Source organism: Tribolium madens, unplaced genomic scaffold, assembly GCF_015345945.1.
Source record: "Tribolium madens isolate multiple individuals breed KSU strain unplaced genomic scaffold, Tmad_KSU_1.1 Scaffold_19;HRSCAF=116;Tcas5.2_LG9, whole genome shotgun sequence".
NCBI classification, from domain to species: domain Eukaryota; kingdom Metazoa; phylum Arthropoda; class Insecta; order Coleoptera; family Tenebrionidae; genus Tribolium; species Tribolium madens.
In genome coordinates this window covers 4,994,133-5,021,662 of record NW_025400983.1, presented here as the reverse complement: position 1 = coordinate 5,021,662, position 27,530 = coordinate 4,994,133, and the positions used below count along the sequence as shown (strand labels likewise).

General features: G+C 30.3%; 1 protein-coding gene across 1 annotated transcript in view; it reads right to left on the bottom strand.

The window, feature by feature from the left end:
• Window positions 1–27,272, bottom strand: part of LOC123015185 (heparan sulfate glucosamine 3-O-sulfotransferase 5) — a 57,807-nt gene extending 30,535 nt beyond the window's left edge. The window contains exon 1 of the mRNA XM_044414788.1: window positions 27,168–27,272. The gene's annotated coding sequence lies outside the window, so the exon portion shown is untranslated. The remainder of the gene's footprint in view (window positions 1–27,167) is intronic.
• Between the last annotated feature and the right edge of the window lie 258 nt (window positions 27,273–27,530).

The following is a 27,530-nucleotide window of genomic DNA, read 5'->3' as shown; positions in this document are numbered from 1 at the left end:
TTTTCTTTCAACATTTATTATTTTTATAAATTAATAGCTGGTACTTCGTCCATTTATAAAAATAAGCATTTTTTTGCTTAGAGATTTAATGAGAGAAAGAGGTTTAAGGGTAGATATCTGAAAAAACGAACAAACTTAATTATTTTTTGCGGCTATCAACAATTTTTTTATCTACAAACGTCACAAAAATGACCACTTTTATGACTAAATGTCACAAGTAAAAGTTTCACTTTTACTATCACCTTTGCATAACATAATATACGTATTGTTTTTATTTTTTTTTGCACAAAACAACTTTTTAGCATACTATGTTTTAGAATTAAATTAGAAATACATAATACAAATTCTGCCCAAATTTGCAATTTCGGAAAAAAATTAATACGCACTTCGGCATTAAAAGTTTTCCCTTATTAAAAATTCTTTGTTTCTAATAATGTTTTTACGTTTTTTAAACTCACTACCAGATAAATAATTCATATTTTTATGTATTATTTTAGTTTCACATAGTTATTAGCCCAGCGCCTCCACCATAATTAGCAAAAACATTTATGTACATTTTTTAATTATATGTATATGTAGTTTTTGAAAATAAACTTTATTTTTAAAAACGTAAAAATTAGTGAATCTCGCTTTATTTAGTCAAACGTAAAATCTACAAATACGCAAAATCGTTAACAAAGAACTCATTAGAGAAACTAAAATCTCCATGAAAACGTCACGTGTGTTCGCCAAACAATCAAAAACGAATTAAACTAACTTATGATAATTTCGCAGATGAAGCTTTCTAGACGTAGACTCGCCTTCGTGACTAAGTCTTACGAAATAATTTAGTACGTATGCGAGTAAATTGCGGTCTATTTTCGGTAGCTGGCGTTTTTGCTTAATAACGTTTTATGGGTGGTAAATAAATCGAATAAAATCTGAGTCCTTAAAACGGCCCAAACTCTGCATGATATTCAAATTTCGCTCACGCATTCGCCGACTCGAGCACGAGAATCCGTCATGTGTCTCCTGAAAATATTTCTAATTCTATAAACATGCTGTGCGATAAACACCACACGTGTGCACACACGTTGCAAATATTGATCCCTGTGCAATATTTGCCCCAGGGGCCCTTAGGATTACTCCCAAGAGTAATCCCCAGGGACAGCTGACAACTCCACTCAATCGCAATTTTATAAAATATCTTAAAACGGTGGTCAAATCCTAGCGAATTTGACAATATTTTGTGGAAATTACGGAAAACTGCATACTAGGAGACGAAACAAGATACAAAATTGATCGATTTTTTGGATCCAAAAAAGTAGTATACGTATTAGGTAATTTATGGACCAAAAATAAAATTTTCTCCCAATTTCAAATTATTTATTATTGGGTACCGGTTTCGGCCAATTTGGCCTTCATCAGTCATACGTCAAGAACATTAAAATACTTTACAAACTTTACCATTATACATCAAATTACATACAGGGTGTTTGAGGATTGCGAGCAAATATTTTAACCACTAATAGAACTCGTCAAAAAAAACAACTTTCGTTATTCCAACTTTTGTCGAAAGCACGTCATTTCTGAGTTAAAATTAAAAATAAATTGAGGCTAAAAACCCGTCCCCGCCTACGTCTTCATACGATGTTTACAATCATTCATAAGAAAAAACTTTGGAACGTAAACAGCGTAAAGACAAAAAAATTATCGCTACATTCGGATAGATCAGTGTCAATGTTAGTGAGTGCTATTACAAAAAATTGCTCGAAATGTGGTCATTTGTTGGCAATGCATACTTCTTGTACTCTTCGGGCTAGGGAAGCTTGCATTCGCACACACAGCCCTTCGAAGGGGCTGTACTAATTCACTAATTGTTTCATGTAAACCCCCAAAAAAACACACGTATTTAAATCTGGTGACCGCGGTGGTCATTGGCGACCAATCTATCTCTAGGGAAAATGGTGTCGCCAAGGGCACTAGTTAAACGTTGAGGTAATATGTGGAGTCCAATTTGGTGATCTTCAATGATCGCTACCCAAACATTTAGTGAAAATCGGTCTTGGAAGTGCGATGTCCGTACACTAATTAATTTGGCGTTTGAGTAGTTGGCCATAATGACTTGATTAACAATTTGATTTTAAATCGATGTGCACAATTCACCAGAAGCGTATTAACGACTAACTAAACTGACAACAAGTAAACAAGTGATTTTTTTTTTTTGACAAAAAGTTTCCTTTTTTCTGTATAAAAACTTTCAGGGTTAACATTCAATGCAATTTATTTTCATTGATATTTTTACTTCTAACTAACAAGGACAGACACACTGAACGGCTCGTAAAAATCATAGGGAGAAAATTACAAAAATAAGCTTTGGATACGGAATTTGTTTGGTCTTCAATTCGACTTTTCATAACAAATTCTCTTAGTGGTTAAAATATTTGCTCGCAATCCACAAACACCCTGTATAAAATTAAAAACTATTAAAATCAATTAAAACTACCCTACATTTGTTTATTCTTGCTGTGAAATTTCTTTGGGAACGACGCATGCCAAATTGGCCGAAACCGGCACCCGAAAATAAATAATTTGAAATTGGGAAAAAAAAATATTTTTGCTTTGAATTCCTGTTTTTTGCGTTATGTAAATACAGTCAATTTTTATTTCATTGCTCTTAAAACTTAAATGGGAAAGGAACAACTGCGCTATCTGGCCTCACTAACGGAACTATCGAGAACGGAGACGTTTTGTTCTACATCGTGATATCCGTAGTGGAAATAATATAATAATATAAAAAAAATATAATAATATATCAAAATAATATATCAAATTCGCAAATGTTCTGTAGAAATTTGATCCTTGTGCAAGACTATTAGGATTATTTTTAAGAATAATCCCTAAAAACAGCTGACAACTCTAAAAACGCATTCAACAATCACACTCATAAAATAATGTTTAATCCCGGCTCAATTTTTTATACAGCATTTGGTCTAAATCCGCAACCTGTTGTGGTTTTGACTCCCAGCCAACACCGAAAATTACGACAGGCATGCCAAAAAGAATAAAATACCTGTTACGTGCCTATTGTCATAAATTTCTGAATTCGAAAATTGCTCCGATATTTTAAGAACGTCAAGTTTTTTCATCGTCTGAAATATTTCAAACGACGTCGTTTACATGTCTAGCGAACTTCCATCAACAATATTTCTTAAATTTTTATTTTGCTTTAATTTGACACGCCTTGCTCCAGTGTCACGTAAATATGTCCTTAATTCAGTTTCGGTCTATTATGTCTCGATTGGGGTGAGCTGGACTCTTGAGAAAGGCGAAATCTGTCGAATGAGGATTGCTAGACGTTATATTAAGCTCGTTAACTTACACAAAGAGCACTAGACACAGGGATTGTTACGAAATTTAGCAGTCGGTTCATCTCGTATTTAGATTGAAGTTTAACAAAAAATCGCAAAACAACCTTGAAAATGTAAGTTTTATTAAAAAGCAAGAGTTGCATGACATTTTATAATAAAAGCAAAGCTGGAACAAGTACGAGTACGTGCAAAGCTGTAATATGATTATGGGAAAACGTGTTTAAGTATTGCCTAAGTCGAACATTATTTTAATACCCAACTTTTAGTTACTGGTAAATTTTTAATCACCTTAAAACATCAAATATTTCTTACACGAGTCAAGAGTTTGTATTCTTCTCACTTATAACATGTGTTTTAATAAAATATTTCACAGTTGTGTCACAATATAAACACACTGAAGTGACAAGCACAATACAGTAAAACACAGGTTTCTGAATAATTTTTATTTACTTGTATTTAAGTAAATATTTCGTATATTAGATGTTTGTGAAGTCTATCCTTGACTTATTTGAATGACCCATATTTACCATGTTTCTGGTGCCTATGTGTGTTAAGTTATTAATTCTAAAAATAACTTTATAATTACTTCTTCAACAAAACTTTAACTCTTTCATCGTTACCGCGATCAACAAAAGTCTAGGTTAAAACGTTATTTATAATTTTACATAAATAGAAAAATAAATAGTTATAAATTAAACAATTATACATAAAAAAGACTTTTCAAATAGACTAGTTTTTGTGTTTTTATCCCGGCGTATCCACCAATATTTAAGTAAAATAAAACTGAGAGTAGACAAGTTCAAGACTAAAATAAATATTTTTTGTACATTAAATTGCATTTCACTTTTTTAAATAATATTTATAATCAAACAATTTTGTATTTTCTAATAAATTATTTCTCCAGTATGTCCCTGAATTGAGTTTACAAGAGAATTTTTTTATATTTTTGATTTTACGCTAAAACTGCAAAAAAAAACATGTTTTGTTTTACCTGAAACACGCAAAAAATTATTCAAGAGAATTTTTTTTCACTGAATCAGAATAATGAAGTTTTAATTACAGATTTCCTCGTTTCAGGTGAAGCAAAAATGTTTTTCCTTTGCAGTTTTAGCGTAAAATCAAAGATAAAAAAAATTGCTCTAATAAACCCAATCCGGGGACATACTGTATATTAAAATTACCAATTTTAAACCACTCCTACATTATATAAAAAAATCTTTCTAAGTGCATGAAAATAAATATAGAACCGCAACATGTCTGGTTGATAAATATAATTTATATTTTAAAATTAATTTTACTCATTTTTTACTTTGTTATCTGTGTGATAAACATGTGATTAATGCTAAAAAGCTGACTATCCTGCTGAGTTTTGTAAGCAAATGCGTCAATGCCGTAATAATTTTTTTAATCTCGAGAGAAAAAAGTAAAAGAAAATTTCTCTTTTATAAACTTTCCCCACATTTTTCTCCCTTACATATATTGAGTGTTTGACAAGTCATAACTCGTCCAACAAATTTTAAGATCCGTTCCATAGTGATAAGTCCTCGTATATGTATTAGAAAAATTCATGTATATTTTCTCCAGAATTTATGACTACACCACATTGTTACCTCTACATTTCATTCTGTTAAAATGATATAAATCATGCTGACACATTGTGTACCAGTTTTGTAACCCCTTTTACACCTTAGCTATTCAGTTTGGGGCTAATTTGTGAAATCGAAGTTGCCCCTAAAGGCTTTACTCAGATGAGATCATCATCGGCTTTACCGAAAGTAATTCGTGGTCGCATCCCACGTGTAAACCCTCACCGAACCCATGATCAATGAATAACTCAATGATTATCATTCACATTTTTCAGAAATACAAAAATTTTAAAATTCTTAGTTTAATTTTTACCTAATTTAAATTCTCTTTAGAAATTGTGACAAAGATGGCAAAATGTAATGAAGAGACGCATGCAATTTTTGAAATAAATTTACGAAAATCTTATAAATTTTTAACATTAAGAAATACAAACAAGTTACATTATAAAAGCACAACAAATTTTTTTGTTTATACTCTTCTTTACTTACTTTTTAATTTTTTCAGTCATTATTATTTAGTTATTTCTTAGTCTCTCCAACTGTCTTTTGCAGTTCGATATTTTGCCGTCTTAACTGATATTTTTTTATATTTAACCCAAAGTAACACGAGTAAGCCCGAAGTGTTCCGAACCAACACGAAGTAACTCGAAGAGTTCCGAAACGATCCGAAATATCTCAAAACGACATTATTATATTTAAACTCTGTAAAAGACTCTGTAATAAAAAAGATAGCACACCACATTAATTCATTTACCTACTTTTTAATTTAGTTTGTAAAACCACTAGTTGAAAAGTGTTAAGACCGTGCTTCCATTAGACTAAATATCTCTCACATTTATAAAAATCTTTTTTTTGTGTAATTTATAAATTTAGTTGTTTCGACTGGTGGGTCAAAGTTTTAATATTTGATTTTATTATAAATTTATGTCGTAATGCATATTATATTTCGCGTGATAAGATACTTAATAATTCAGTGGCGTAGTGAGAGCTGAAAAGTGATCGATTTTTAGTTTAGCTCGGTAAAAGTTGCCCCCAAATAATTAATTGGAAAATTTCCGTCGATAGAGGAAATGATTGATTTCCACCAATGGTTAATCTCATCAAATAGCGAAGCGCGTTTTTCGGTTGGTAATTCCCCGGATTGTGTCGAGTTTTTCTAGGTGCAATCCCATCAAATGTAATTTATTCGGTAGACGACGAAAACTGATCAAAGCTTCATGTTTGTAGTTTCCTTTAAAAATACGATTCGGTATAAGAGGGAAACAAAATTGGTAGCGGGAAAAAGGGCGACAAAAAGTTGTGCCAGAAAACCCATTTCTCCCTCATCAACGCGCCGCAATGTCCAGAGACTTTCATTGTAAAACTGGTGTGTTCCTTGGGCCATAAGCTAAAAGGGATCTTGCCCAATAGCGTGAGCGATGAACTTTTACAGTCAATTCTTGCTTTACGGCCACCACTAGCTACGTTCAAACTAGATTAGACTTAGGCCGTTTTATTGGATCCAATGGCTAAATAATCACTTTTATTGCCGGTGCTGAACGCCTATCACCCCCCGAGTCTCCACTCAAAAAACAACAAACTTGTATAAATCACCCCACAATGTGTCTCAGAAAAAAGTGCATTTATTTGAACAGTGACAGATTGTTGAAAATTTTGAAAGCACTAAAAGTGGAAAACGGAAAAAAGTGGAGATTGAGTAAAAGCAAAAAACAAAAATTCAATCATCATTCTACAAAGTACTACAGAAAAAAGTTTAAAAGTGCCTAAATTAACGTTTTAAAAAAAAACAACACTAAAATTGCGTTGGATTTCAATCATTCAATCTGACAGTTCAGAAGACAGTTGTTGATATTTCGTGTAAATAAAAACAACAGAAAAACAAGTATACGTTACTGGTGATTTGAAAAAAGACAAAAGAAATGAAGAATTAAATTTAAACTCATCATTTCTGCGTTCATTTGTACAAATTGTTCAAATATTGTCAATTTGTTGTTAACAGTAATTTTTATTGCCAACTGAGAACACACATTCAATGCAAAAAATTTGCGATTTCGTTATACTCAACGGAAAAAAAATATGAATTTTTCTAAGCCAATTGAGGAAACAAATTAAATTTATCATTTTAAAAGTCATAATTATGAAAGCTTTAATCTGCATTTTTTTTGTGGATTCCACCGAGAAAAAAATTGACGAAATTGTCCCTTAAATAACATTAATTTTTCGTGACTAATTAGAAAAATTAATTTAAATTAATTATTTTTGCGTCTTTTTCAAAGCAAATTCGAATTGAATTAAAACAGTTTTTTATGGATAATCGGTGAGGTTTTAGCAAAATCTTGAAATTGATTGGTTGGACACATTTGTTAATTTATTGGTCCGATTACAAGAGCCAATAATAATAATCATTTCTCGTTCACGTAATTACCACAATCTTGAGAACAAACCTGTTTTTATTTCTTATTGGCCAAAATCCGATAAAAACATAGCAACGATAAGTAACTCCACTCATTTAAAAAATCGTGAATACTCGTAATTATTGAATTCTGAATCGAATTTTTATAACAAATCAGCGTTTAGCGTGAATTATCTTACTTTAATTGGATCTAATTTTGCACAATGGGTGGATTATTAGATCAATAAAAAGTAAAAAATTATTTAATACGTTAAAGTTGAGTATCATTGTTTGATCCTTAGCCAAAAAGTTACGTCTTTTAAAATTAACCAATCAGAACACGTCTTAGATTTTTCGACAAGAAAAATAAAAATAATTAAAATTTTTGTTTTAAAAATCGGCTTCTTCAATTTTATTGTCAATATAAAAAATTATTATTTGGGGAATAAACGTTAACTAATTTTTTTTACTGTCAAATATCCAAACTGTCAAAAAATGACACAGTGTATTTACTACATTTATTGTGTAATAAAATTTGCATTTTGCTCAATTTTTGATTCAGAAATACCGATTCGAGTCGTTTTTAGCAGTTTTAGCCTTTATTTGCCAAATATTTCAAAAACAATATTTCAAAAACCCATAATTCAACAGATTACTTCTTTCCATACAATTAGTGTAAAACTTAACACAAAATTAAAAATGGTTCAAAAAAAAAATAAAATTTTTAACAAAAGATTGTTTTTTTGTTTTTTTTTTACCAGCGGTGGCTCACTTAGAGTAAATTACTGCCAACATTAAAACTTTAAACAAAACCAGTTAATAAATAATGAAGTTATAGTAATTTTGTGGTTATAGTGCTAAGCTAGCCTCAATATTAACAATTTTCTGATTTAAAATGGTCCAAAAAAATTCAAATTCTCTAACAAAAGACCATTTTTTTGTGTTTTTGCCAACTGTGGCTCACTTAGACTAAATTACAGAAACATTAAAAATCTCAAGAAAATCAGTCAACGATTAATGAAGTTTTAGTTGGAGCACCAATTTTTACCTAATTCCGTTTTGTAAAAAACAGTACATAAAAATAGTTGCTACATTTGGTTAGTTTTGGGACAGTCTGTATATTAAAATTTAAAATTTGGTAAAAGTGACCACAATTCTGTGATAATCTGGAAAACCTCGAGACTAAGAACTCCATTGCTGGACGCGGAATTAAAGCTTGTGTTAACCATTGATATATGGCAGCACACGTGCCTCGACTGTGAGTTTTCTCGATGAGATATGTGCCGTGTAGAAATGAGTTCTTTCTCGTATTTCCTCCTACATTTATTCCTGTAATTACGAAATTTAATTGTGAGCCAGGCTGTGCCTCTGCAAACAATCAATAACTCGAAACTTCAAAGTAAAAGAAACGTACTTTTAAAGCAAGCATAGAGTGCGAAGGCTCAAGTGGCCCTCAAAGCTGGTGTTAACAGAATATTGTCGATCCTTGCTTTGTCGACGATTCGATGAATATTGATTGAAAGGGGCTGACTTTTGTATACTGGCTTTCTGACAGCAACTAGGCCTTTTTAGTATATTCTTTTGAATATTTTTAGTATTTGAAAAATTTTCTTGTAATTAATTGTTGTGCAGCTGAGATGTATGCTCCCCGTTAGCTAGTTAATTAACAATTTGTTCATCGAGATAAACAGAACATCGCCGAGTTAAGTCTAATTTATTAGCCCTGTTTCAAGGTCATGTGACTTTAGTGTCCAGTCTATTTTGTGCACAAATTATTTAAATGGTGAATTAAAACCACTTTACGACCTCATAATTATGAATTAAATACAGGGGGTTTTCTTAATATTGCGGAAAATTGCAACTACATAAAAAAATAACACTAAAAAAAATAAAAGACACTTGATCACTTGAAACTTTATTACCCTGTATATCCAATCCCTGTATAACGATGCTTTACAGAACTATCGTTTATCAGACAAATTAGTGTTATTTTTCGATGTAAAATATGTGGTTACAATCTTCGCAATATTAAGAAAATACCCTGTATATTCTGGTGTTTTTTAAAAACTTGTGAATTACATATTTGATTATTCCTATTATTTCTCCGGGGATGTAATTTTATAATTTCACAGTTTCATGCACATATAAACTGCAAGCCACTACTTCTGCATTCTTTTCTTGACACTTCACATGGCAGAAAACTTGTTAAATGAAAATTAAAAAAATATGACGACATGAGTACTCATTACGCTTTTATTTTAATGTAATTTTTATTTAAAAAACAGCAGGTAGCAAATGGTTGAGCTCTTAAATTCCTACTGAAGATGAAAGAAAACTCATCATTTTCTAGCATCCCTCAAATTATTTTTTCTTCTTTTATTCTAATATAAAAATACATAAATAATACAACTGATTGTTAAATATCATTTCAAACAAAAAAAATTGTACATTATTATAAAAAAAACGGTCGTTGTTTAAAAGAAAACAAATCTTAATATTTTTATTTTTTATTTTTAATAATAGTGTTTTTAATTGCAATATTTTTTTTCACTACTAGAAGTCAATAAGCATTTTCATTATGGAGCAAGGGCTATAATGTATTAGAGGTGGGTAAATGCCAATGTTGGAGGATGTTACATTGATACAAATGATATAATTATCGTCACAAGTACCAACGGAAGTATTAATTAATGCAAAATCAAATAAAAAAGACTTAAATTCTCTCTTTATAAACATCAGAATAACCCCAACTCTAATACTTCTGTCTATGTCAAAACTATCGAAACAACAAATGGGTTTATTTCATGTTAAAATACTATCGGTAGTGAGGCAAATTTTAACATTTTTTCCGTTTCTTTGTTATTTTAAAAAATATTTCATATTATAAAGTTAGAAACAAAAATAATAGTTGTGAATAATTACAACATGTTACGTCTGAGGTTATATTTTTTACCGGTGTATTTCTGGGTAATAAATATGGTAGTAGTGAAAAAAATATTATAGAAAACACGGTAGAGAAGATTTTTATAGTCTCGCATTTATTTAAATTATTTTCTTTCATACTGCGCATCTCGACTTGGCTACAAAAAATCTTTTCTCTACCTTATGATATAATATATGTACTATTTTAAAAAATAGTAGTTAGGTTTTAAATTTTAATTAAAAAAAAAAACATGAATTATTAAATATTTCAAAAAAATTACTGTTCCTATTTGATAATGATCAATAAAGTCATTTTTTTTATTTTGAAGCAACTGTTTTATAAGATTTAATAAAATTTTTATTCATAAAACTAGGAGAACGTATAAACACAAAATGGGTAGTTATAAAGCGACCAGTAAATAATTCAATTTTGATCAGTATAAAATGATAAATGATCACTTGATCAGTGTTTAATTAATTTTGGCACAGTAAAAAATTAAAAATGATCAGTATAATATAATATTTTGCACAGTAATAATAAATGTTAAGTAAAGCACGTACAGTATTTTATTGTATTTTGTTCAGTAAAAAAATCTAATTTGATCAGTAAAAATAATAAACGCTCAGTAACTTTAATCAAAATTAGTAAAACATAAAATTTAAAGAATTTTCAGTCTTGACTACATAACAATGTATGGCCCCTGCATTTATTATTGGTACTTATTTATATATTACTGAATATTTATTATTATTAGAGGGTGGTATATGTATTAGCAAGGGCCCCTGCGCAAAAATAATTTTACCAAGGGCTGGAAACTGTGCACAAATGGTAATCAGTCTAATTCATTTTGTTTTTGCGATATTGCGCTTTGCGATATTTTGATTTTGCTCGATAACATTTTGTTTGTAAATGTGTGAATATTAAATTAATTAGTTTTGCTAGACATTCATTCATTGTCTTTACAGTGCATTTATTATTTTTACAGATCAAAAATACTTGTCGTTTAAATAACAGTCCATTTAATTTGTTCCCACAAAAAAATTTATATTGAATTTTTCTAACTACAAGCTCAAAAGTATTCTCAAAATAGACTAGAAATCAGACATAAAATACTAAATAAAAAAAGACAATTAAACCAAAATTTTCATTTTTTTATTGTTAATAATAATAAGAAGAATTTAAGTCAAAGCACGTATTTTCAATCGATAATTCATTGTCTGTGTAGCACAAACACTGCCTTCTGTCTGCAATTCTCCGTTAATTCGACTTGACGTTTTTTGTATAATTACGTTGTCTGCATCACCTCTCTAATGAGAAAAGTGTAATAACTTGACTTGGAGCAGAATTTCATTTGGCGCACATTAGGAATTTTAAAACCAAGTGAAACGAACGAACGACTCAGTGATGCTTAAAAACTTAACTTGATGCTAGAAATGTTGCAACTCTCCAAGGAGACAAGATAAGATCCGTTCCGTTCCGTTCCATTCCAACTTGAAATAATCTCAAAGTTTAGCAAAAACAGCGCGAATTACCCGCATGCAACAAAGTCTCTTTTGCAGTTAATTAGCCCGAACCGCGTCGGGTTTTCCCGAATAAAAACACAACAGTTGAGAGGAAAAAATGTGCAGTTTTTGGAAGAAATTGTGTGTCAAAGTTTGCAGCTTGAAAGAAGTTATCGCTCTCCATCGCCTACAAGGATTTTTTGAAAATGACAAATTACAAATGGCAATAACTTGACTTTTTCGAATACAACACCCTATATTTTACTTTGTAAAATTTGTGGTAAAATAAAAAATGTTGATTTTTTCGAAAAAAAAAAAGGAATCTAGTGTAAAACTTGTGTAAAAGGAATCTATCTCAGACCACTGTCGTAAAATTTGACGGAATCAATTCTTTGCTAAAGTTCGGAACTCATTTACTAGAAGACTTTGAGCATTTTATTTGAAACTTTTTTCAAAATTTTTACATTGTTTCCTGTCAATCCCGTTCGTATTCTTGTAAAAATTACTAAAATTGTTTTCTTTGTGATTTTCTCTTGTTTCTATTACAATTTCATTTTGTTGAAACATATTCTTTTTAAAATTGTATGGATGTGGCAAATTTTACATCGGCTTACTCGATTCCCTTTATTTTTCAAAAAAAACCATCAACAAAAATCTCACAAATTGTACAAAATAGACCCCATAAACCCTATATCGACAAAAAGCTCAAAAAAATGCCATCCCATGATGAGGTACAGATTTGTAATTTGTCATTTTCAAAAAATTGGAGTAGGCGATAGGACATCGACTCAGAGTTCGCCTGTATCTCAAAAGATGCGTTAATATTTGAGGAATCGACTGGAGAAAAGTTGGTTACTTTATCTTGTATGGTTCTGAAGTTATGAATTTTTCAGTGGGATTATGCACGACGCTATTTTGACACATAAATTGACATAAGTCAAAAACTATTGCAGATAAGTTTAAGAAACTGGGTGCGTTATATTAACAATTTAGTAGGGATTTCAACAATTTAACAAAAATTGTGAGTTTTTATTAAAAAAAACAGAACTTTATGAAAACTAAAAATTTGTTGTGTTATATCGACAATTTAGTGGGGAATTCAGAAATGTAACGAAAATTGGGAGTTTTCATTTAAAAAACAGAACTTTATGAAAACTAAAAAATTATTTACACGGAGTGGTTTATTGAAAAAAAGAGCTTATTTATCTTCGTTTTTGCTTAATAGGCACATGGGCTTTGCTGGATAAGGCTGGTATTAGATAGTTAACATTTTTCATTAATTTTAACAAAAAAAAACTATTAAATTATTATCGGCGTGCTAACATAATAGATAACAAGAAAAATAAAATATTTTGTTATTAGGAGCAAAACTGATGTGGCGAAGCTGAATATTTATTTTGCCAAACGTAGTGAGGCAAATAATTCAGCTCAGCTACATAAACTCATTTTTACTTCGAATAACATATATTATTTTATCCGCAAACGTTTTCAGATCTAAAGTAAAGAGCGACACTATAATTAGCAAGAAAATGAACAAAATAAATGAAATAATCTCAAAGTTTAGCAAAAACAGCGCGAATTACCCGCATGCAACAAAATCTCTTTTGCAGTTAATTAGCCCGAACCACGTCGGGTTTTCCCGAATAAAAACACAACAGTTGAGAGGAAAAAATGTGCAGTTATTGGAAGAAATTGTGTGTCAAAGTTTGCAGCTTGAAAGAAGTTATCGCTCTCCATCGCCTACAAGGATTTTTTGAAAATGACAAATTACAAATGGCAATAACTTGACTTTTTCGAATACAACACCCTATATTTTACTTTGTAAAATTTGTGGTAAAATAAAAAATGTTGATTTTTTCGAAAAAAAAAAGGAATCTAGTGTAAAACTTGTGTAAAAGGAATCTATCTCAGACCACTGTCGTAAAATTTGACGGAATCAATTCTTGCTAAAGTTCGGAACTCATTTACTAGAAGACTTTGAGCATTTTATTTGAAACTTTTTTAAAAATTTTTACATTGTTTCCTGTCAATCTCTTTCGTATTCTTGTAAAGATTACTAAAATTGTTTCCTTTGTGATTTTCTCTTGTTTCTATTACAATTTAATTTTGTTGAAACATATTCTTTTTAGAATTGTATGGATGTGGCAAATTTTACATCGGCTTACTCGATTCCCTTTATTTTTCAAAAAAAAAACATCAACATTTTTCATTTTGCAGAAATTTTACAAAATAGTCCCCACAAACCCTATTGGACAAAAAGCTCATAAAAATGCCATCCCATGATGCAATAAAATATAGGGTGTTGTATTTAAAAATTATTTCAAATTATTACCATTTCTGTACCTCAGAGCAAAACAGTATTAACCACCAAAATACACTTTTTTCTTTAGAGCACTTTTAAAACTATAATTTTGTTTAAATGTCTGTCATATTCATAATATTCTACTTAGACTTCCTCAAAAAATTTTAAAATGAAAAGAAAAGGGCTTTATAACCTTCAGGTAATTTACAGTCTGTTTAATTATGTACATAAAATCAAATTTAAAAACTGGAGTTAATACTATTTTGCTCTGAGGTACAAATTTGTAATTTGCCATTTTCAAAAAATTGTAGTAGGTGATAGGAGATGGACTCAGAGTTCGCCTGTATCTCAAAAGATGCGCTAAAATTTGAGAAATCGACTGGAAAAAAGTTGGTTACTTTATCTTTTATGGTTCTGAAGTTATGAATTTTTCAGTGGGATTATGCATAACGCTATTTTGACACATAAATTGACATAAGTCAAAAACTATTGCAGATAAGTTTAAGAAACTGGGTGCGTTATATTCACAATTTAGTGGGGATTTTAATAATTTAACAAAAATTGGGAGTTTTCATTTAAAAAACAGAACTTTATGAAAACTAAAAATTTATTTACACGGAGTGATTTATTGAAAAAAAGAGCTTATTTATCTTCGTTTTTGCTTAATAGGCACATAGGCTTTGCACCAGTATAAGGCTGGTATTAGATAGTTAACATTTTTCATTAATTTTAACAAAAAAAAAACTATTAAATTATTATCGGCGTGCTAACATAATAGATAACAAGAAAAATAAAATATTTTGTTATTAGGAGCAAAAGTGATGTGGCGAAGCTGAATATTTTGCCAAACGTAGTGAGGCAAATAATTCAGCTCAACTACATAAACTCATTTTTACTCCGAATAACATATATTATTTTATCCGCAAACGTTTTCAGATCTAAAGTAAAGAACGACACTATAATTAGCAAGAAAATGAACAAAATAAATGAAATAATCTCAAAGTTTAGCAAAAACAGCGCGAATTACCCGCATGCAACAAAGTCTCTTTTGCAGTTAATTAGCCCGAACCGCGTCGGTTTTTCCCGAATAAAAACACAACAGTGAGACGAACGAAAAAATTGCAGTTTTTGGGAGAAATTGCGTGTCAAAGTTTGCAGCTTGAAAGAAGTTATCGCTCTCGAAGACATGCATTTTTAAGGAGAGATTTTCCCCGTGTCAAAGTTTCTTAGGCGAGAGCCGTTATCGAGACGAAATCTCGTTCACCTTTCCACCACCGAATTCTGCCCTTACAAATTGTACGTCAAATTTAATTCCTTCACATAAACCACCACCACCAACGCGGATTCTATCTCTGGGCGGTTGCGTTTTATAAATAATTCGCAAAGATAACGACCGCCGGATCTAAATCAAACTTATTTATTGTGGAAATTTGCAAAATAAAATGGAAAGTGGAATTGAAAATTGTCGCCGACTCAAGGAGTCTTTCGACGTTTTAACGATCTTGAATTTGCAATTTGACTCGGCGCCAGAGTAGTCGCAGCCAAATAAGGAGGCGCCGAGTTAATCTCATTAGAATGGAGTGAGGATGAATTTTATAAACAGACGCAATCGGAGGGTGCTAACACAAGGTCATGGCTATAGTTTGCTCATGAAATGACCCAACAGATTATTTTTTCATGTAATGGCCACTCATTAAACTTCGAACGGCACAACCAAAACCAACACTGCAACAATAAAACGTGCCACTTTATTACTATATGGGTTCCAATTTATACACAGAAAAACGCGCAACGACCGAGGGAACAGTTACTGTTGGGGGATTTTTCTTTTCGGGCAAGAGAATGCACAATAATGGCTTTTACTGCAAACATAGAATAAGTTAAAAACAAACAAAAATTGGAAAACAAGCACAAATAGATTAGAGTTTCTACGAGTACAAACTCTTCTTTGTCCTTCATTGTTGTGGAACAAAAATTGGTCGCACTTTATGAACAGAAATTTGCAAGGTTTTAGTTACAAATTATCAGCAAAATAAATATTTGTCACCGAACAAAAGTCTCACATCGCAGATTAATAAAAGTGTTTCCAAATGTGTATAACTCAAATTAAACATTTAAACACTGTAATTCAAATCTAATACATCTGTGGTATGTTTGGAAAATAACTAAATCAGAATCTCATAATATTATGTTTTATTCGCAATCGTCAAAAAAGTGACCAGTTTTATAGACTAATAAATGTCACAAGTAAAAGTTTTACCTCAATCAGGGAGTATAAATTCTATTTTTTTTACTTTTACCGTGATATTTACCAATGTTGTCTTGTTCTTTCTTCTATCTTTCATTGCTACAGCAATTTCTAGAGAGGTACATTTTACACTACTAACTGCAGTAAACACTTTAAAAGATCTCAACACAAATCCGATATTGACGCGTAATGATTGTTTATAAGCGTTGTTAAGGTTCCATTTATTTTGTTCATTTACTTGCTAATTATAGTGTCGCATTTACTTTAGATCTGAAAACGTTTGCGGATAAAATAATATATGTTATTCGGAGTAAAAATGAGTTTATGTAGCTGAGCTGAATTATTTGCCTCACTACGTTTGGCAAAATAAAGATTCAGCTTCGCCACATCAGTTTTGCTCCTAATAACATAATATTCTATTTTTCTTGTTATCTATTATGTTAGCAAGCCGATAATAATTTAATAGTTTTTTTTTGTTAAAATTTATGAAAAATGTTAACTATCTAATACCAACCTTATACTGGTGCAAAGCCTATGTGCCTATCAAGCAAAAACGAGGATAAATAAGCTCTTTTTTTTAATAAATCATTCCGTGTAAATAAATTTTTAGTTTTCATAAAGTTCTGTTTTTTAAATGAAAACTCCCAATTTTCGTTACATTTCTGAATTCCCCACTAAATTGTCGATATAACACAACAAATTTTTAGTTTTCATAAAGTTCTGTTTTTTTTTTAATAAAAACTCACAATTTTTGTTAAATTGTTGAAATCCCTACTAAATTGTTAATATAACGCACCCAGTTTCTTAGACTTATCTGCAATAGTTTTTTGACTTATGTCAATTTATGTGTCAAAATAGCGTCGTGCATAATCCCACTGAAAAATTCATAACTTCAGAACCATACAAAATAAAGTAACCAACTTTTCTCCAGTCGATTCCTCAAATTTTAGCGCATCTTTTGAGATACAGGCGAACTCTGAGTCTATCTCCTATCACCTACTATAATTTTTTGAAAATGGCAAATTACAAATTTGTACCTCAGAGCAAAATAGTATTAACTCCAGTTTTTAAATTTGATTTTATGTACATAATTAAACAGACTGTAAATTACCTGAAGGTTATAAAGCCCTTTTCTTTTCATTTTAAAATTTTTTGAGGAAGTCTAAGTAGAATATTATGAATATGACAGACATTTAAACAAAATTATAGTTTCAAAAGTGCTCTAAAGAAAAAAGTGTATTTTGGTGGTTAATACTGTTTACTCTGAGGTACAGAAATGGTAATAATTTGACTTTTTCAAATACAACACTCTATATTTTATTGCATCATGGGATAGCATTTTCTATGAGCTTTTTGTCAATATAGGGTTTGTGGGGTCTATTTTGTAAAATTTGTGAGATTTCTGCAAAATGAGAAGAGATGTTGATGTTTTTTTTTTTTAAAATAAAGGGAATAGAGTAAGCCGATGTAAAATTTGCCACATCCATACAATATAAAAAGAATATGTTTCAACAAAATGAAATTGTAATAGAAACAAGAGAAAATCACAAAGGAAACAATTTTAGTAATCTTTACAAGAATACAAAAGGATGATTGACAGGAAACAATGTAAAAATTTTGAGAAAAGTCTACTTATTGAAAATGCTCAAATAAAATGCTCAAAGTCTTCTAGTAAATGAGTTCCGAACTTTTGAAAGCATTGATTCCGTCAAATTTTACGACAGTGGTTTGAGATAGATTCCTTTTACACAAGTTTTACACTGGGTTCCTTTTTTTTTTCAAAAAAATCAACATTTTTTATTTTACCACAAATTTTCTAAAGTAAAATATAGGGTGTTGTGTTTAAAAAAGTCAAGTTATTGTCATTTGTAATTTGTGATTTTCAAAAAATCCTTGTAGGCCATAGAACATCGACTCAGAGTTCGCTTAAAAGTTCTGAAGAGGGTCTATGCACGACGCTATTTTGACACATAACTGACATAAGTCAAAAACTATTGCTGATAATTCTAAGAACCTGAGGGCGTTATATCGACAATTTAGTGGGAAATTCAAAAATGTAACAAAAATTGAGAGGTTTCATTAAAAAAAAGCAAAACTCAGTTGTGTATCTTATTTTGGGACATCTTGCATTAAATTAAAATATGTGCTTCATTATAAAACCTATCGTTAAAAAAAATCAAGTCGATAACTTGGATAGAAATAAAGTTATGAAGCTTGCATGTACCCCTGAGTCTCCCAGTATGTGAAAATAAATTTACTCTACACACACGTTTTATAAATTGATAATTTACATTACATTTTCGCGTTATTGTCATAAATTCATAGATAATTGTTTTGAAATAGTTATGTGTTAACAAGTTGATGACAGATCTATCAATCTGAGAACAAATCTAATTATTTGATAACTATAAAAATTAAATAAATTTAGTTACAACTTTATTTTGGAATGTTAAGTGTATTAAAAGTTAAAAATTTTCAAAGTAGATTCAATAAGTCTTGCAAAAATGTCTAAAGTATTTCAGTTTACTTTTTCCTGTGAAAAAAAGCAAATACAAAAATAGAATTTGAAGAAACCCACTATTTCCTCCGGTTATTACCCCAATTACTTTATTTAATTCTCTGCGTTCTGTGAAATTGTCGCAAACTGCGTCAGCTCTTGCCGTAAATAAAACTTCCTGCATGCACACAATCACAAGTGTACATTATTCTTTTAACTTAATTAACAATTATCTCACTTATAGTAAATTACTCGAGTGCCAACACACGTCCCTTTCAGAATTTATCTCGCATCTAAATTAATATGCAGGCGTGTTTACGTTATCTTGTTGGCGCAATTAGGTAGATTGCAAAAAGGTTTGCGAGGGTCGCAGGTGCAGCAGACGTTGAAAAACTTCTTGTTTGCTACCACGTATCGTTATTAAACATGATCGATAGAAGATGGTTCTGGCGAGGTTCATGTTTTTCGTGTCAAAGCGCCGTTAACGTTTTTCTCCTTTGTAATCATTACAAGGCTTTAAGCGAATTTCAGTACTGTTGCTTAACGCAATTGAAATTCTGCTGCATGCTGAAAAACTCCTCCGCCAGACTTGAGATAATAAAGATATTCAAGTAGGTGTTAGCATTAACGCCGGTTTTTGTTCTTTATCGATGCCTCCCTGCTAGTTGGCGAGTTTAATAATGTGCCGGAGCATTTTTCACTTTGTGATACAATAAAGGGATGGAGCAAGCCAACCAGCAATTTGTTTACCTAATTCGAGCACAAAAACTTTGTATTTTTTATGCCGGTAAACATCTTCTCGATTGGCGGGTTGGTTCAACCGACTGCAAACAAAACTCCACGGTTATACGACACTAAAACCATTTCTATTAATTATTGCAGCGGTTGATTCCTTTTTACTACTTACAGACTTGGAATTAATTTAATTAGCACTACTAATATTTTAAATTGGCCAATTATCTAATTTTTGCACTAAAACGACATACAGGGACTCCTAACGAGTTAAAAAAGTCCATTACTGACCTGTAAATGGTAAAATTAAAAAGAAATGATATAGGACATTGATAGATACTAATCTAGTCCATCGCCTAAAATTATTTTCAACTATACAGCGTGTCTCAAAATTAAGTTACAATACAAACTTGTGTTTTTTTTATAAAGCGTTTTTAGATGTAGATTTTTATGACAATGTTTTTAAGCTAAACTTTTATTGGTCGATTTTGCTTGGTTTAAAAAATAAGACGATTTTTTTTTGACAAAAGCATGCACTTTTTGAAAATTTATTAGTTATTACACAACTAAGACATTTAGAAATATTTTTTTACTACCCCAAAGAAGAAGGTACAAGCTATAAGGTTGTAATATTTTTTTAGTGTGTTGGATTTGCAAAGATAAAAAAAATGAAGGCGAACATCCTATTTATTGTTTTTGTATTTAAAAGATTATTAAATTGTCTTTCTAAAATTATCTACTTTTAGCTGTTTATAATCATTAATCAATAACTAAAAAATATATAACGTTAAACATTTAAAAAAATAATTACTATTGTATTTTTTACTTATTTAATTTTTAACTAACTTCTTAATTTATTAATCTTTACAAATGCAAAACACTAAAAAATTGCTACAGCTTTAAATTCTATACATTCTTTTTTGCAGAAGTAAGAAAAAATTTGTTCCAGCCGTCTTAATTTTTGTGTAAAACATTTTTAACACAAACACACGGTGTTTCATTTAAAAAAAAACAAAAGTTTGTAACTTATTTTTGGGACATGCTGTATGATTGAAAATAATTTTAGGTGATGCACCAGATTAATATCTATCAATGTCGTATACAATTTTTTTTAATTTACCATTTAAAGGTCACTAATGGACTTTTTCATCTAGCTGGGACACCCTGTATAATTTGTTAAAAGCATGATTGTGATAACAAAAAGTTGCCAATTTGGTGACAAAGCCAGTATTTGAGGATTAATAAAAAGTGAATGTGAATTGATATTTAATTAATTTCTGTACAGTTCACAAATTTTATTTAAATATTTTCTAAAGCCATAATTATTTGTTTGTCCGATTAGTGTATAATTATTGATCTGTTAGCACTTCATTATTTGGTTCATTCGGTTACCTACATTCCAATTTCCATTATGGAGTCCCTATAGACATGTGATGACCTATATTCTACATCTTTTGCGCAGTAAAAATATTTTTTGAACTTTATTTTATTTAAAAGTGACTAAATATTATTATCACGCTAGCGTGATCACATTTTATTTTATTCAGCAAAGATAAGAAAGACACGAAACACTTATTTATAAAATTTTAGTTTTGTTTAAATACAGGCTGCACCAGAACTCGCGCCCCAGAGAAAAATGTAAGGTAAGAAACCAGTAACATAGAAAAAATATTAAAAAAATTCTATCTATAAAAATTTAGAAGTTATGAGAGTCTAAGTTTTTCACTACAGGCTATTAGAAGAGGAAACAAGGAACCTCTAACCTAAATTGTAACTTTATTTAATGTTATTTGTGGCTTTTATTGGCAAAATTTTTGTACTTTTACTAAATAATTATAAAAAAAAACATGTACAATATCATCATTGTCATTAAGTAGACACGAAAAAATGTCAAATGTCAATTTGTTTTGATAGATAAAATTTTTTAAACATTCTTTTATGTTACTAATATTTTATCTATCTTGAAATTTTTTTCTAGGGCGCGAGTTTTAGCGCACCCTGTATAGAAATGTTTTTGTGTTATTTACAAAAACTGAAAAGTCCTGAAAAACTTCTAAATCTACAGTCGTGAAGCTTATGGATTTAAAATGTTATTGTTTGCAAAATGTAATTAGTATGAGCATATTCAATATGTTATTTATGTGTTAAGGCACTAAAGTTGTATTTTTCATTTCAAATGTATGTTTAGTTGCCGGGGCGATTGCCGAGGCAAATAAAACATATGAGTAATAAAAAACAACTACACAGTATACAACAGTATACAGTGTCGAAATTCATATTAATTTTTTAATTATTTTTAAATAAAACAAAAAAATATAAGAAAAACCTAAATTTCACCACAAACCGACCTATAACCAAATTTATGGCAACCTATTCACGAATATCCCTAAATCCTAGGTAGTAATTTCTTGTTGATACGATAATAGTTTATTATTTAAATAAATAAATAAATTTAAGTTAAAAACAAAATATAACATATACAGTTGACATATTTATGCCAAGAATTGTCTACTAATAATAAAAATAATAATGTGTTTATTTCATAAAATAATAATTAGTTAAATTCAATATCACAATCTATTCATTTGTTTAGTAAATACTATAGTTTAATGAAATTAAAATTTCTGGTCAAAGTAGCCAGAGACTGAAATTAAATTAGCAACATTGAATAATAGACGTTGCCAACCTAATTCGAAAGTCACAGGCCACTTTGATCAGATTTGATATTTTTTGTGCTATTCATTATTACCAATTACTCGAACAAAATGTCACACAAAATGCATACAAGCTTTAACAATTTTGTCATTGAATTGATGAAAAAAACTTTCAAAAACACTGTTTTCAATTTAATTTTTCCAGTATCGAAAAAAATTTCATAAGATAAATGTGGATATCCTTGCTTTGATATAATTGCCAAAGACAGACGGAACATGAAAATAAATTATCCAAACGGCTTTAAGAGAAGCAATCGAATCTACGTATCAAAAATCAAATTAATGAGCGGAGAGATAATCAAGTTTGGAAAATTGTTTTAGGAACAATTCTCCAAAGTATGTTCGTTTCAAATGTCAATTCAAGTTTACTTCAATTCGGAAAATTCTACACAAACCTCGATTTTATATAAATGATTCACATATTTATTCAATTGAAAGTTGGGAGATGTTTTCGTAGTTTCGATTTTGGGTGATTTATGATAATGCAGAAAGATAAAACAAGCAGCTACGAGTGGGTGCAATGCTTCACAAACTTTCTTTCATAAAATAATACAATCTAACAAAATAAACTCCACCCACGAAGGTGAATTTCAATTTGCACGTTTTCCTATTTAATTAAAATTGTGAAAAAGGGAAATTGCAAGATTGAGTAATTAAAATTGTAGAAACTTAATTTCGTGGCTAATACTGTTAGAGATCACCACTTGAACTCCTTCGCATTTTTCCCCCTTTTTCCTCCTTAGTGAAGAGGAAATTGTAAATAATCGGTTTACAAGACAATGAATTGAAAGACACCGTTTTAATCAATTTAACTCGCTAATCAACTGGAACCCAGTTGGCAATTAATAAAAGAGCTTTCGCTAAAGTCTTCAGTGCAAATTATCACTTTGACGCGACTTTTACTCAGAATCAAAAAATTTTCTTGCCTTTGAGAACACAAGACGCTCTCATGCAAGAATTAACTTGGAGTAAATAAATAAATCAGCAACGAACACGTTCGCAGGGAGCGGCTCAACTTTTAAAACAGAAACCACAATGCAGGTTTTATGTCCAATGATTTGTTTTTAAATTCCCGACATATGTAATGCAACACGAAACATGAGCTCTTCTTTCTTTTCACTAATGTAATAAGCATGAGGTTAATATTTTAGAAAGAGGATCGTAAAAACCCGTAAAACTGGAATGGATGAGCAAACCTTCCAAAAGTCTATTAACTGTGTTCTACGTATGTTTATTGTGGTGGCACATTTGTTTTCCTTTCAGAATACGTGAATGGAATTTAATTCGCTAATGCCACAAAATTTTGCTTAAATATCTCCACAAGTTATTCAAATAATTATGGAGTTTTAATTTATGTTAAAATTGTGTTTCGTGTGGGTGTCTTTAAGATGCTTTCCGCTTTGATGATATAATGGTTTTTAAATAAGAATTCAATTAACAACAACAAAACGTCTTGAAAATGTAATGTCTAAGAGCGCCTCATTAAAAAGTAAAAGAAACTACCGACTTTGTGAAATAGAAAACCGGAAAGATAATGTGTTAATTATATGATTAATTCTTTCATATTTAATACAGTTAATACAAGAATCGAGGTACCGTTAACATGAAATTAGTTGTACAATTTTTTAGGACTTTACTGATATTGCTTGGACTGTTTAAAAGTATTGGAATTAAATTATTAAGATTATCTTTGGATTGTTTGGAATTATTAGAATATTTCTGAAATTATTGTAATTCTTTTTGGAACTTTCGCAGATATTTTTTTTTAAATTACGTTGAATTTTTTAGAACTACGACATTTAAGTTGGAATTATAACAATTAATTTGAAATTTTAGGAATTAATCTGACAATACTAAAATGACGATGAATTATTAAAACTACTAGAATTTTGTTGGAATTTTTTGGAAATAGTTGTATACTTTTTTTCAAGTCAACGGCTCTTCGGAAAAAATATTATAGAAGTAGTCTTTAATTTGACTAAAAAAACATAAACATAGATTGACTTCTCGAAATTTATAGCATTATTTTAAAAAATTATGTAAAAACAGTAACAACAGAAAGTGTTATTTTATATAAATAAAAAACTAAAAATTAAGCAATTTTTTCAGGTGTACTCCAAACTCCGTTTAGCTGTTCCTTTTCAAAATATTCAGAAAAGACAAATTAAGTTGTTTTATTTTTTTAATCTCGCGTTGTGCATTTAAAAATTAATTAAAAAAAAAATAGAAAACTGAATTTTTAGGATAAAAAATTTGTTAAGTAGATTAAAAAATGTTTTGTCATCACGTTAAAATAATAAAATAAAATAATATCTGTGTTTTATAATTTGTTTCAAATATTTAAATACCCTAAGCAGAAAGTTTTGGAATAATTATTTATATTAAAACTGAAAATATTTTGTTTTGTCAAAAATGCTCGAACAGGTCAATATCGTTTTTAAAAAATACACACTTTTCAACTTGATTTAACATTTTACACTTTTTGGGTTTTAAATAATGTCATCTACATTTTTTTTAATAGAAACCCCTAATTTTATTACCCATTTTGATGGAGCTTTTAATTTTCAAAATGACAACATCATAGCATTAAATACTACATAAAGTTTTCGAAAAAAATTCATTCAAAAAGTGAAAAAAGGAAGCTTTAATATCAAAAACAAACACACAAGGAAGTTAAGAATACTGTATTTTTTATAAACTGACCTGTTCTGTTTTTGCCAAAACAAAATATTTTCAGTTTTTATAAATAAGAGATTATTTTATAATTTTGACGTTTACTGTATATTTCAAATTGATGCAAAAATTAAAAATCAAAAGTACGGTTTATTTTTTTTATTTTACAAAAATGCAAGAATTGTATTATTGTTTTTTAAACCCGGACCCTTTACACCATTAAAAAAATATTTACTAATAAAACAATAGGATTCCCTTAAACAAAGTTATTTATTAAAGCATTTGTTAAATCAAAAATCAACAAAAGAACAACCAGCGAGGGCATCATATTTTGAACAAATTCATGACCTTTTAATTTAAAAAATGTTTTAATAATAGAATTAATGATACAATTCGAAGCAAATTAAACCCTGTTGTTTGCATTAACGGCTTCATACACATCGATTTTATTCATTTTCCAGTTCGTTTGCAAAAATACATCAGTGAAATTAGAAAATAAAACGAAATAAAAACAAGCTTACTACAAAACAATAAAGCTTGATTAAATAAAATTCTCTTCCTGACTGAAAATTTAGATTTTGTGTAAAATATTAAATTAGAGAAGTTTCAAACGCTTCGTCTCTGTAATTATTTATTGTTGGCTTTCGTACTAAAAAAACAACCATAACTCCAAGCAATACCAGCTAATGAACACCAGCTTCGTAGTTACTAAGCACATTCATAACTTTTACATCAAGAGGATTACCAAGTATGGGGTAAAATACACAGCCTTGTAACGATAAATTTTCATTTATTTCAACAAGTATTAGGTTTTCTCTTCAGGAAAAACGAATCGTGGATGTGTGTTGGAAAAACTGCGTTTTAACCATCTCATTTCTTTCCTAGACAACCAAATGGTGATTTTAGAACATACACAACTTCGGTATAAATAATGCAAGAAACAAATCCGAAGCTTCCGCTAAGTCAGAGTTGAGGCAAAGGTGGAATTAAATTGGGATTAGCGACGAAAACAGGGATTAAATGTAGGTAATGGCGATGAAAAATTCATAATATGCACATCCAAATTCGTGTAAACACATTTGCCACAATTAATTGCAAAAAAATTATGAAACAATCAAAGAAAAAACCTGCAAAAATTAAAAAAAATAAAAACATGAAACGCAAATTCGGAAAAAATGCAAATTAAAGTATCTAATTGCCATAAAATTAAATGAAATAATTAATAGTATAGTCAATTCTGAAATTAAGAAACAAAAGAGATCAAGACTGACATGTCTCACATTTCAATGTTGTCAACTTAATTTTAAAAATCAAAGTTTACTTTAATTTAAGCGAAAGCGTGATATTTGAACTTAACTGTCTAGTTCGAAATTTCATTTTCTCTTAAAACAACTGGAATTCTAAACGGTGACATACAAAGGACCTTCATTAATTATAAAAGTGTTAACCCTGTCGCAATTTTAGTTTTCATAATTAAATAGAGCAGACTAATTTTATGTTGGTGTGTAATTTTCGTATTACAGCCTCTAGAAAACCAAGTGCCTTTGACCCCATTGGTTTTGCTAACTACATAGATCTAAGGATTGCAAGAACAAACTTTTATAATAGATTAAAGCTTTGATGTAAAGGCAAATGTGCCACAGGTGCGCCTTTTACACCTCTAAAATGACTAAAATGTAAACCCATTATTTTGGCAATGTTTCATTTTTTTATCATCTTAAAGACAAGGTTTTAAAAACGAAGACAAAATTAAAAACTTTAAAAAGCCAACACCTTTCAATCGTATAAACCACATAGTCGCAACTGTTTTATTTTTCCAAAAATCCGCTTATGTCGTTAAAGATGTTTACTAGACCCCAAAATGCCTCCATTATGTAAAATTATGAAAGATGACTATGTTGGTGTTTCCGGGTTAACCGTGTGCTCTCCCTGATGTTTCACCCACCCTTTGGCAAATTTGCTCTGGGATTTACAAATCCCCCACATCCAAACAAAAATTGGAAAATTTTGGAGTCAAGGATTTCAAAAAAAAACACCAAAATTGTAATAAACGTTGGTTTGGTATGAATGTTTCGATTGCTAGGTTGGGTGAAGGTCGCTGGATGGGGAATGGGGCGCTTTCCCGCCAAAAAATTCGCTTATGCCAAATTGTGAGTAAAATCGCGTGTTGTTTTTGTGTGTTGTCGAAGGGGGCGAAAACCGTGTGAAAGCCCTTCGAATCCGCAAAGACAACAAACAGTGAGCTTACTTGTGAGTTTATCCCTCGAGCTGTCGCCTCCTCCCTACAGCACTGTTGTTCCACCTCGTCTGAAACTACAGCAAGGAAAAACAGCACTTCACTACCGTCCGTGTTGTAGTTCCATGGTGGTCGCGCCGCACTCTGTTCAAACCTGTCAAATAACGCCGATTTCTACTATACTGCTGCTGCGTCTCGACGGCACGACCGCGCCGCCGCCGTCACGATCGATATTATACCGCCACGCATCCCGCACCGGAATCTCCAAAAACTCAAACCAACTACAAGATATGCTTATATTGGCGCATCTTTCCACCGAATGAAGCTGGACCTAATAGCCCAAGATGGATATTTGGGGGCGAAGCCCTGACCCAA